General features: G+C 39.4%; 1 pseudogene; it reads right to left on the bottom strand.

Moving 5' to 3' along the window:
• Nucleotides 1–3,342: 3,342 nt before the first annotated feature.
• LOC129646254 (10 kDa heat shock protein, mitochondrial-like) overlaps nt 3,343–9,643 on the bottom strand; it is a 284,232-nt pseudogene continuing 277,931 nt past the window's right edge.

The raw sequence follows: 9,643 nt of genomic DNA, 5'->3' as shown, positions 1-9,643 counted from the left end.
ATGGACAGAGGAGCCTGGTGGGCTATAGTCCATGTGGTTGTAAAGTCTGGACATGACCGCTGAGCGACTAAGCTGTTGTTGCTTGGGTTAAGAGCTGGAAAGTGGTCTCATACGTCTAAGGTGGAGTGACAGAGATTTCTGTCATGATGACTCACAATGAAAAGGCCACATTCCTTCTATTAATATCTTATATTCCCAATGCACATATATGTTTAACATTATTTTCATTTAGCAAAGTAGAAATAAAATTTACCCTAAGATGATCAGTGGATGTATTCTTGGGGTTTTGTTCTTCATCTATAAATATTTTGTGTGTACAATGGTCACAATTCCACTGGGGAATAAGAGTAATTTCCTATCTCAGTTTAGCCTGATTGAATACATTTATTTTGGAAGTTCACATGACCAACCTTTTCTTAACAGACAATAACATCATATAGCATCATATAATCCAACAAAATTATTTGTTAGACTATTAATTCCTAGTCCTTCTGATAGCAGTCTAGTTTGTTCTCAGCTTCACCACAAATTTAAGAGGAACTAAAAATGAGAAGAATGAGTGTGTAGTTCAGAAAAATTTAGAAATGAAATTTGATTTGTAGAATCAATGAATCCTGATGTTCCAGGACTGCTTAATGACCTCAGAAGTCATCTAATTCAACTCCCTGATTTTTTAAATGTGCAAACTGAAACTGAAATGAAGAAACCTGTTGGATACTCTGTAGTTTGTTGGGGTCATCCTCTGAACTACATGGTCTCTTCACCTTCATTCTCTTAACTCAATTGGAAATAAATATTTAGAATTTATTCTTTTTCATCATCATTAGTTAACTTCTCTATACCCACAGGAGGCAGAGCTAAACTTAAGTGCTTCTTATACTTGATGGATTCAAACTGGGAATGGCTTGATTACTAGAATTCTAAAAACCTCAATTAAATGATATACAAAGTATTCCAGACAGAACTTGGAAAATAGTAGATGCTCAATAAAGATTTTTTAAAAATTCTTTTTGTCTAAATTCCAATTCAGATATTTGACATTTAATTATTCTTGTCAGTAGTTTTACTTTTAAAACAATGTGACTGGAACTGTAGATGTATCCTCTCTTTCCCTATCACATCCTTCATAAGGCTGTTTGTATTAGACAAAAACAGGTAGGAGGCGGAGAGTGAGGTCTTGGACTCATGGGGTTTTGAGCAAGATTCTCCGAGACCCTGTGGCACAAGGGTGTTGCTGACTCTTGTAATTGAGAGACTGGGTTATAATTTGTGCTGAAGCTACATGGGTTTTTAGCAGCAGGTTTTGTACATAACAGGGAGTTTCTGGATCTTGTTAGCTTAGGGCAAAAAGTCATGCTTTAGAGCAGTTACCCCAGCAGGAGGAGAAAAGATGATGGTTGGTAATTACATCAGTTTTGCACTGTTGAGCAGATGTTCTTGCAGATAGATTTTGGCTGGCATTTACAGAAGATCACTGGTGATTCTCATGATAGTGTCAGGGCTGCTTCAAGTGGAGGAAACTGCAGGTCTGTGAAACACTGTGAGAAGCAGGAAGAAGGAACCAGAGAGCTGTCTGGAAGTTAAAAAGGCAACTCTTAAAGAGAGCTCTAGTGACATTCATTTGGAGATGGTAGCTTTGCTGGACTGGATAATTAGATCTAATACATATCTGATAAGTTATTTTGCTATTTAACTTTGAGAGTAATTTGGTAGTTCATCAGTGTTTGAAAAAATAGATTATTTCTTCTTAAAGTAAGGGACAATTTAGAAAACAGATGAGGAAGCTTTGATTAAAACATACAATTAAGCAGCAAGATCAACTATATAGTGAGCAATGGAAAAGAATGACCACAGGAGCTGTTAGCAAGCAATGCTATCCATCTGGATGGAAATTCTGGCCAATTTCAAATGAGGCAGAAATTGGGATGGTCAGCAATGTGGTACTGCTGGATAACAAAGTGTCTTTAAGGAAGAGTGTTTTTCCCTTCTTGGCTTAAAGTCTTTCCAAATTTATCCCATTAATTTCTTTTATATTGACTTTCTCTTTCTCTATGCTCTGGAATATATAAGTATACTCCTAGTGTTAGACCTTGGAATCTTCTTTTGTTGGTGTCATACGTAATTATAAAATTTTCTCTATACATAGTGATGAGAAGACTTTTTAGTTTACTTACAGGCAACATTAAGTTAAAGATCAATTCTAATACATCCTAATTGCATTGGAATCCATACCATTTCACTTTCCCTTGCCATAAGAATACCTTAAACACTGCTACCTGCTGCCATAAGTTCTTCCAGGTAAATGATCCAAAAATAAAGAAAAGGAAGGAAGGCAGGTAGAGAGAGAGAGAGAGAGGAAAGAAGAACGAAAGAAAGGAAGCAAGGAGGGAGGGAAGGAGGAAGAGAGAGAAAAAGAGAGAGAAAGAGGTACCAGTGGAGATGGGGAAAGGAAGGTGAATATGGGAGGGCCTAGTAGAGCATCTCATATACACTCATGCTTAATAACACTTCAATGGATTAATCAATGGATAAATGAAATGATATAAGATTCCAGAAAAGTAATTTTTGAGCACTAAGTTACCTACTATAGCGCCACCAAAAGAACTCTCTTTTGCAGAGGTAGTATGCACTTGGGCATGTACCTTTTGGAAAGCAGATGCACCATTATTTTGTGAAGCAAATATTTAGTCTCAGAATTGATTGATAGTATCAGGAGAGCCACATTGCCCACCTCTGTGGCTCTAAAGAGAGGACCCAGTGTTCCTTCCTCACTCTCTTAGTTTACAAACAGCTCAGATTTGGCTTTTGTGAGATGTGTTAGTTTCATCCTGTTAAACATTCAGCGATGTCTATTTTTCTCTTTCACAAAGTGTCTATTTCTTCTTCTCCATAAGATGGGACCACAGGAAGTTACTGTACCATAAGTGGATGTTTTTAATTAACAAAATATCACAGGCATATTTTCACATATTAAACATTCCTCTACAATATTTTGGTGGCTATACAGAGTGTGTTCCATTGTGTAAACTATAGTTCTTGAGCATTCAAGTTTCATTCAGTGTTTTGTTATTATAAACTATGTTGTCATGAAGAGCTAAATCTTTGTCATACCCATGATTATTCCTTAATATAATTTCATAAAAGTGGAATTACTGAGTCAAAGAATGAGATGAATCTTAAATGGCAAACTTCAAGCACAATGGCAAGTGATTGGAGAGATGTTTGGAAATGTCAGGATTTCCTCCGCAAATGCCATCTAGCTCATGGATAATTCTTGGCAAAACTGTAAAATGGAATTTTTGTCTTTTTTTTTTTTTTTGATTTATATATTTTTATTTGGAAATGTTTATACCAGTACAGTGAAACTAAATTTTAGACACTGGATGTCATTAGCTTGGATATCATTAGTTTATTATAAAAGAGACACATGGAAATTATTTACATGATGAAAGATTTCAGAACTTCAGTGGAATGGGCAGCTTCACGTGATGCCATTTCAATAGTGACTTATTTCAGTCGACATATTTCCCAAGAATGTTACCATCTCTAAATAAGAAATAATCCTTGTCATCTAGAACTACTTTGATGCCTCCATATTCTGGGAGAAGAACTTTATCTCCAACCTTCACACTAACTGGTTGAATCTCTCCACCCTTTCCTTTAGAGCCTGATCCAACAGCTACCACCGTTGCTTACAATACTTTTCCTTGTGATTTTTCTGGAAGCATAATCCCTCCTTTGGTTACAGTTTCGGCCGCACTTCTTTCAACTAATACTCGGTCAAAGAGGGGAAGAAACTTTCTAAATGCCTGTCCTGCCATGACTCCGGCTGCCGCAGTTGGTACTCTGCTCTCACGCCACAGGCAAAAGGCTGGAATTTTTGTCTTAAGGCTCCTTTTTATGTTTTCTTTTCTCTCATCATAAACCCATTTTCTTTTTCTTTCCCAAAGCACTCAGTGTATTTTAGGTTATAAAGTCATGAAGCTTATTCTAGGAAAGGATCCAATAAATCCATCTATGTCAGGATCTAAGTGACTGATATGACATTAATTCCAATTTCCTTAGGGACTAAACCTCTGTTTTGGTAAGTCAAAGGATGAACAGTCAAGTATGTGGCTGGGATATCCCCTGGAGAGGTGAACAAAAAAATCTATCCAAATGCCCTGACATTATACCTCATTGGCAGGCAGACATTCACTCCTATTCAGGAGGCCACCTCTCATTTATGACATCATGTATCTATTTAGTATTTGTTCTTACTGTCATCTCCATGTGATGTTATAGGACCTATACCTATATAGTCAAGATCTCATTTCATTCAGGTCCTTAGGGGCTTATAAAAGAAATACTCTTGTTAATGATGATAATCCCTGAAATTGAATTAAAAAAAAAATACAGGAAGCTCTTGGTATTTAAGGATAACTGTTAATGGAAAAAGGGCACTTGAAATAAATTTACGTAAAATGAGGAATCAAATTACACAGTATTTTATCAAATATGAGAATCTCTGGGGCTTCCCTGGTAGCTCAGATAGTAAAGAATCTGCCTGCAATGTAGGGGACCCAGGTTTGATCCCTGGGTTGAGAAGATCCCCTGAAGATGGGAATGACAATCCACTCCAGTACTCTTGCCTGGAGAAATCCATGGACAGAAGAGCCTGGCAGGTTCATGGGACTGCAAAGAGTCGAACACTACTGAGCGAGTAACACGCACATGGGAAACTCTAGCTTAAAAATAAAACAAAAGTTATAAAAAATAGTTTTCTCTTAAGTTTGACCACCTCATGCTTGCAACTATGTGCCACTTCTAAAAACAAAGGACCAATCAACCCATAGCTAGTTTTTGGGGTTTTTTTGGTATAATTTTTCTGATGTTACTGTGAAAACATGACTCAGTGTCCTTTATGGCATTTTGACCTTTTCAGTGTAAATGCGAAATTGTTTAGTTTACAAAAAAAAATAGTCTAGGGTTTCATCCAACTTGCCAAAGTCCTCATTTTATTCTTGGATACTTACATCATTGTCTTTTGAAATGTCGGCTGTTGTCGATTCTTAGCTGGTCTAACTTGGCCAAACTGTCATTTGTGAATGGCTTTTCTTCAAAATTTGAGCAGTTCTAGGCTAATGTTGAGAGGGTACGTGTTTTTCAAAGAAGTCACTTCTTCAGTGAATACATTCATGTTCTGGTGACTTATGTTTTCCTACTCAACTTTATAACTGTGTAGGGATTCAACCAATTAATACTTGGTTAATGAGCAACACCCTGTTCTCAATTTCTTGGTGGATGTTTGGTGTCAAGATATTTGTGTTAAAGAGCCAACGGTCATTCATTCCATTCTACAGATGTGTAAACTGAGGTAAAGATGGCACCAAGCAGCGTCCTTAAAGTCAGAAAGGCGAATTTGGGGTGATACCGGTTCTCTCTCCGTCTTGTACTCACCCACAAATCCAGCTTCATTCCTCTACATGGTGAGCCCTTATTTAGGAGTGATGTTGCTGGCAAATGGGAATTTGACCATAAGAAAAAGAGCATCTTTACCCTGGCCTATACCATAATAAACTGAATGACAGAAAAACAAATGTCACTTATTAGAACGTTGAGGTTTACTGTTCAAGTGATTAACTAAAAATCATTTGTATGATTAAATGCTGGAAAATAATTTGCTTTCTCCATGAACCTATAGCTTAGATCTCATTACACAGAAGTGCTGCATATTAGTTGAAGCAAATTAACATTCAAACACTTTCTGGAGTGGCTGCTAATCACAGGCTGTTAATTACTGTCATTACATTAGGCTGCAGCAGAGACTACCCAAAGAATCATTCTCATGATCTTGGTATTTGAAAGTGATCTTCACCAATAAAAACACATGTCAGACATACAGAAATTGCAAATTGCTAAAACTGCTGACGGGGTTGAAAATTCCGCTGACTGTAAGTACCCATCTAGTGATGGATGCATTCTTGACACAGTTTCAGTGTTTGGACTTAGGAAATAATGAGTATCAATGTCCTAGCAAGGGAATATGCAAAGATGAAGGAGCCCTTTTGTATCCTTAATTAAGGAAAGTAGTAGCAGAACTCGTTCACAGATAAGTGACTGTACATAATAATCATGTATTTATGTAAGGGACTGCTATGCTATATTACTGGAGTGGCAATTAGATTTTCACAAAGTCGTTTTAATAAAAGACATACTTACATAATAAATAAACAAAACCGCTCATTTTCATGGCAGGCTCTCTAATTATACACTGGCTTAAAATAAAATGCTCAGCAGTGCAAAGTTAAACATATAGACTCTAGCTGCCTTCCACAATGTGCCCCCAAATCTATTTTCACCCACCATCTCAGTCACCCCAGAAACTCTCCTAAAAGAGAGAGTGAAACAGTATTTTGTGTGTTTTGCTTGTTTGGCACAAGGGAGGAATCATTTGAGAATTTAGAGGTCAAGGCTTCTGATATCTACTGACCTGACTTTCTCTATTGCCCAGAAAGTTTGCTACCTACCCTGTGACCGCCAGTAATTGGGACCACACCAGTGCCAGTCTGGTGAGAGCTGAGGTGACCAGCACAGGCGCTGGCTTTGTGGGCAATCCAATTCCCTGGCAACACTATGTGAGCGAAGCCGAAGCCATGACCTTTTGAGGATGCATTTGTAGGTCTCCTGATCTGGCTTCTCATTCTTTCATTAATTCACTCAACAAGTATGTTTCAAATACCTTGCTTGTGGAAAATATTGTCGTGGGTGTCATGGGTATGCAAAGATGAATTAGATATGGATCTTGACTTCAGAGAATTTATAATTTAGTATGGGTAAACATCTTATCTGGAGAAGGCAATGGCACCCCACTCCAGTTCTCTTGCCTGGAAAATCCCATGGATGGAGGAGCCTGGTAGGCTGCAGTCCATGGGGTTGCTAAGAGTTGGACAGGACTGAGCAACTTCACTTTCACTTTTCACTTTCATGCATTGGAGAAGGAAATGGCAACCCACTCCAGTGTTCTTGCCTAGAGAAGTCCAGGGATGGGGGACCTGGGTGGGCTGCCATCTATGGGGTCGCACAGAGTCGGACATGACTGAAGCGACTTAGCAGCAGCAGCAGCAATCATCTTATCAATGTAAGCCTCTGGACCTAGGGGGACGGGAGCGGGGTTTGGATGGATCTGGGTAAGTCTCTCTTCAATTCTGTAACTGCAGAACATCTCAAAGGAGTGTGGTTACATTAGTGTCAAAGGAATCTCTGTCCCTAAGTTCCCAGGCAGAACACCATCCCCTAAGGACTAATGAAGACACATTCACAGCTATATATACTTCCTTCCTTCCCGTGTTTCTTTCTTCTGTATTTATGCAGTATTTGCTATGTGCCAGCTTCTGCAGATTTGAAATGAGCATGATGCATATTATCCTGCACTGTGTCCCTCATAGTCTAGTGAGGACTAGAGAGAAGGAGACAGGTGCTCCCAACATCTGGGGTCGCACAGAGTCGGACACGACTGAAGCGACTTAGCAGCAGCAGCAGTGCATGTAACATGCTAAGACTAGCTCATAGAAGGCAAGGAGATGGAAGCAATGAAGCCTGGTGCCAGAAATACGGGACTTGTAAATAACAGGAAAGAATTTAAGATTTATTCCAAATATTTTCTAAGAGAAGCTATTGACATTGTAAAATAGGAATGGCATGATCAAGTTCCTGTTTTAAAATGATCACTCTGGATTTGTGTGGAGAATGAATTGCAAAGGGGCAAAACTGAAGGCAGAGAGAACAGTGAGGACGCAATCACTGCGGCTGACAAGGTTTGGGTGAGGTGAGAGCAGTGGACGTGCAGCTTGATTAGATAGGTGTGTGTGTGTGTGCGCATGCACGCGTTGTGTGTGGCCGTGTGGCTGGTGTGTTGAAGGCAAGAGAGAAGTCAGGGATGATCCCCGAGTTACGTGGTTCATGGTGTTCTCATTCATAAAATGAGGTACACAGTAGGTTTGGTGATCAGTTTGGTTTTGAATGTTGTCTATGAAGCCTGCTTTAAGAACTTACCAGTGGAAATGTCCTGTCAATAGTTAGTTGGATGTGGACATCTGGGGCTCAGAAGAGAGAGCCAAAGTGAAGAACGGTCCTTACCAATGTCCTTTGTGTTTATTTGCTTTTAGTTGCTTGGTTTCAACACGTTTCATCAACAGAGGCAGGAATTAAAGCCAGTGTTTTACCGAACAGTGTTTCTCTCAGCATGTGTACATACCTTTTAATTATTTTGCTTTATGTATTATTAAATATAGGAAATTGTGGTTAGATATCATGGGCTTAATTTAAACTGACAGAAGCAAAAGACATTATAAATTAAAGTAGCTATGCTTCCCTTAAATGTCTTTAAAGTTTTCATCTATTAAAAGGAAATTTAAAATAAGAAGTGTTTATGTTCTTTTCCAGAAGATGTATTTCTAGAACTTATCCAACCTTGAGGCAATTTCTTGACATGGTGTTAGAAGGGTATGTAATAGACACAAGTCAGCTTTGTGTGGATTTATGAAATACTTTCCCCCTTTGACAGGAATAGTATCACGTATAATAAGAAGACATTCCAAGCAGCTCAAAAAATTGGATTTCATCTGGTCTAAGGGCCTTCTCTCCATTTCTTTCTCCATGGAAGGCTCTCTCAGTATCCAACTGCACAGCAAACCAGTGATGGGAATTTTTAGCAAGGCTTCCTGGGAAAAATGGAAGAGTTAAATGGGTGGGTGGGATCAAGATCTGCCTGCCAGCAAAATGAGAGTAAAGTGTTCACCCCTCAGAGCAGCGTGATGAGCGTGTGAGACAGCAGACAACCACATGGCATGAAGTAAATCCCACCCACTGTCTGAAGACTGGAGGCCTAGTGTCCCCAGAACTACTCATCAAAGGAAAGCTACGGTGCAACTCGTCTGCCTGTTCAATAGACCAGATTCTCCTGGCATAACTCTATTTGGTGAGAGCTCCTAGAATTGCATGGAACAATGGCATATGCTCGCACTTGACAGGAGAGCCTCAGCCCACTTTGCAGGCTTGAGATGGCTCCATCTATCCTCACTCTTTCTCACCCCACTAACCCCTGGTAAATTCACATGAAAGCCACTGAACAGAGCTAAGCTCACTGAAGGATCAACTTCCATTAATTCAGAGCCACGCGGTGTTCACCACACCAGGATTATTTGGCCACTCTACGTATTTTTCCAAACTGAAGTGAAATCTGGCTTAAATGAATATGAAAATCAGCAGCATTCAACTGGATTCAGATGACGGGTGACTTAAATCTCAAGGGGTTATTCGTGGGAGGCAGAGCTCAGTGGTGGGGTCTGTGGATATATGGGCTATGAAAACATACAGAAAGGGGCCATCCCCAGGAGTGAGAAAACAAGAATCCCTTTCCAGGGTTCCAGGTCCTGGGAGAAGATTCACAAATTTGAGAAGACTCTGGGGACTGTTCTTGGCAGGGCTGGAGTTAGGTATGAAGTGGTATAAAGGCAGGATATGGTGGAAGCAGGTTATGGGTAGAAAAGGGGAAGATCCACAATATCAATAGGTGGCAGGTTCCAAGTGTGTTGCTGCTAGATACATTGGAGAATCATCTAGGTCCACAAATTATAAATGAGCACCACAGTAGATCTGAGGG

Source organism: Bubalus kerabau, chromosome 3 (genome assembly GCF_029407905.1).
Source record: "Bubalus kerabau isolate K-KA32 ecotype Philippines breed swamp buffalo chromosome 3, PCC_UOA_SB_1v2, whole genome shotgun sequence".
Classification (NCBI taxonomy): Eukaryota; Metazoa; Chordata; class Mammalia; order Artiodactyla; family Bovidae; genus Bubalus; species Bubalus kerabau.
Note: the sequence above shows the minus strand (reverse complement) of the source record. Positions and strands in the feature narration are given on the sequence as shown.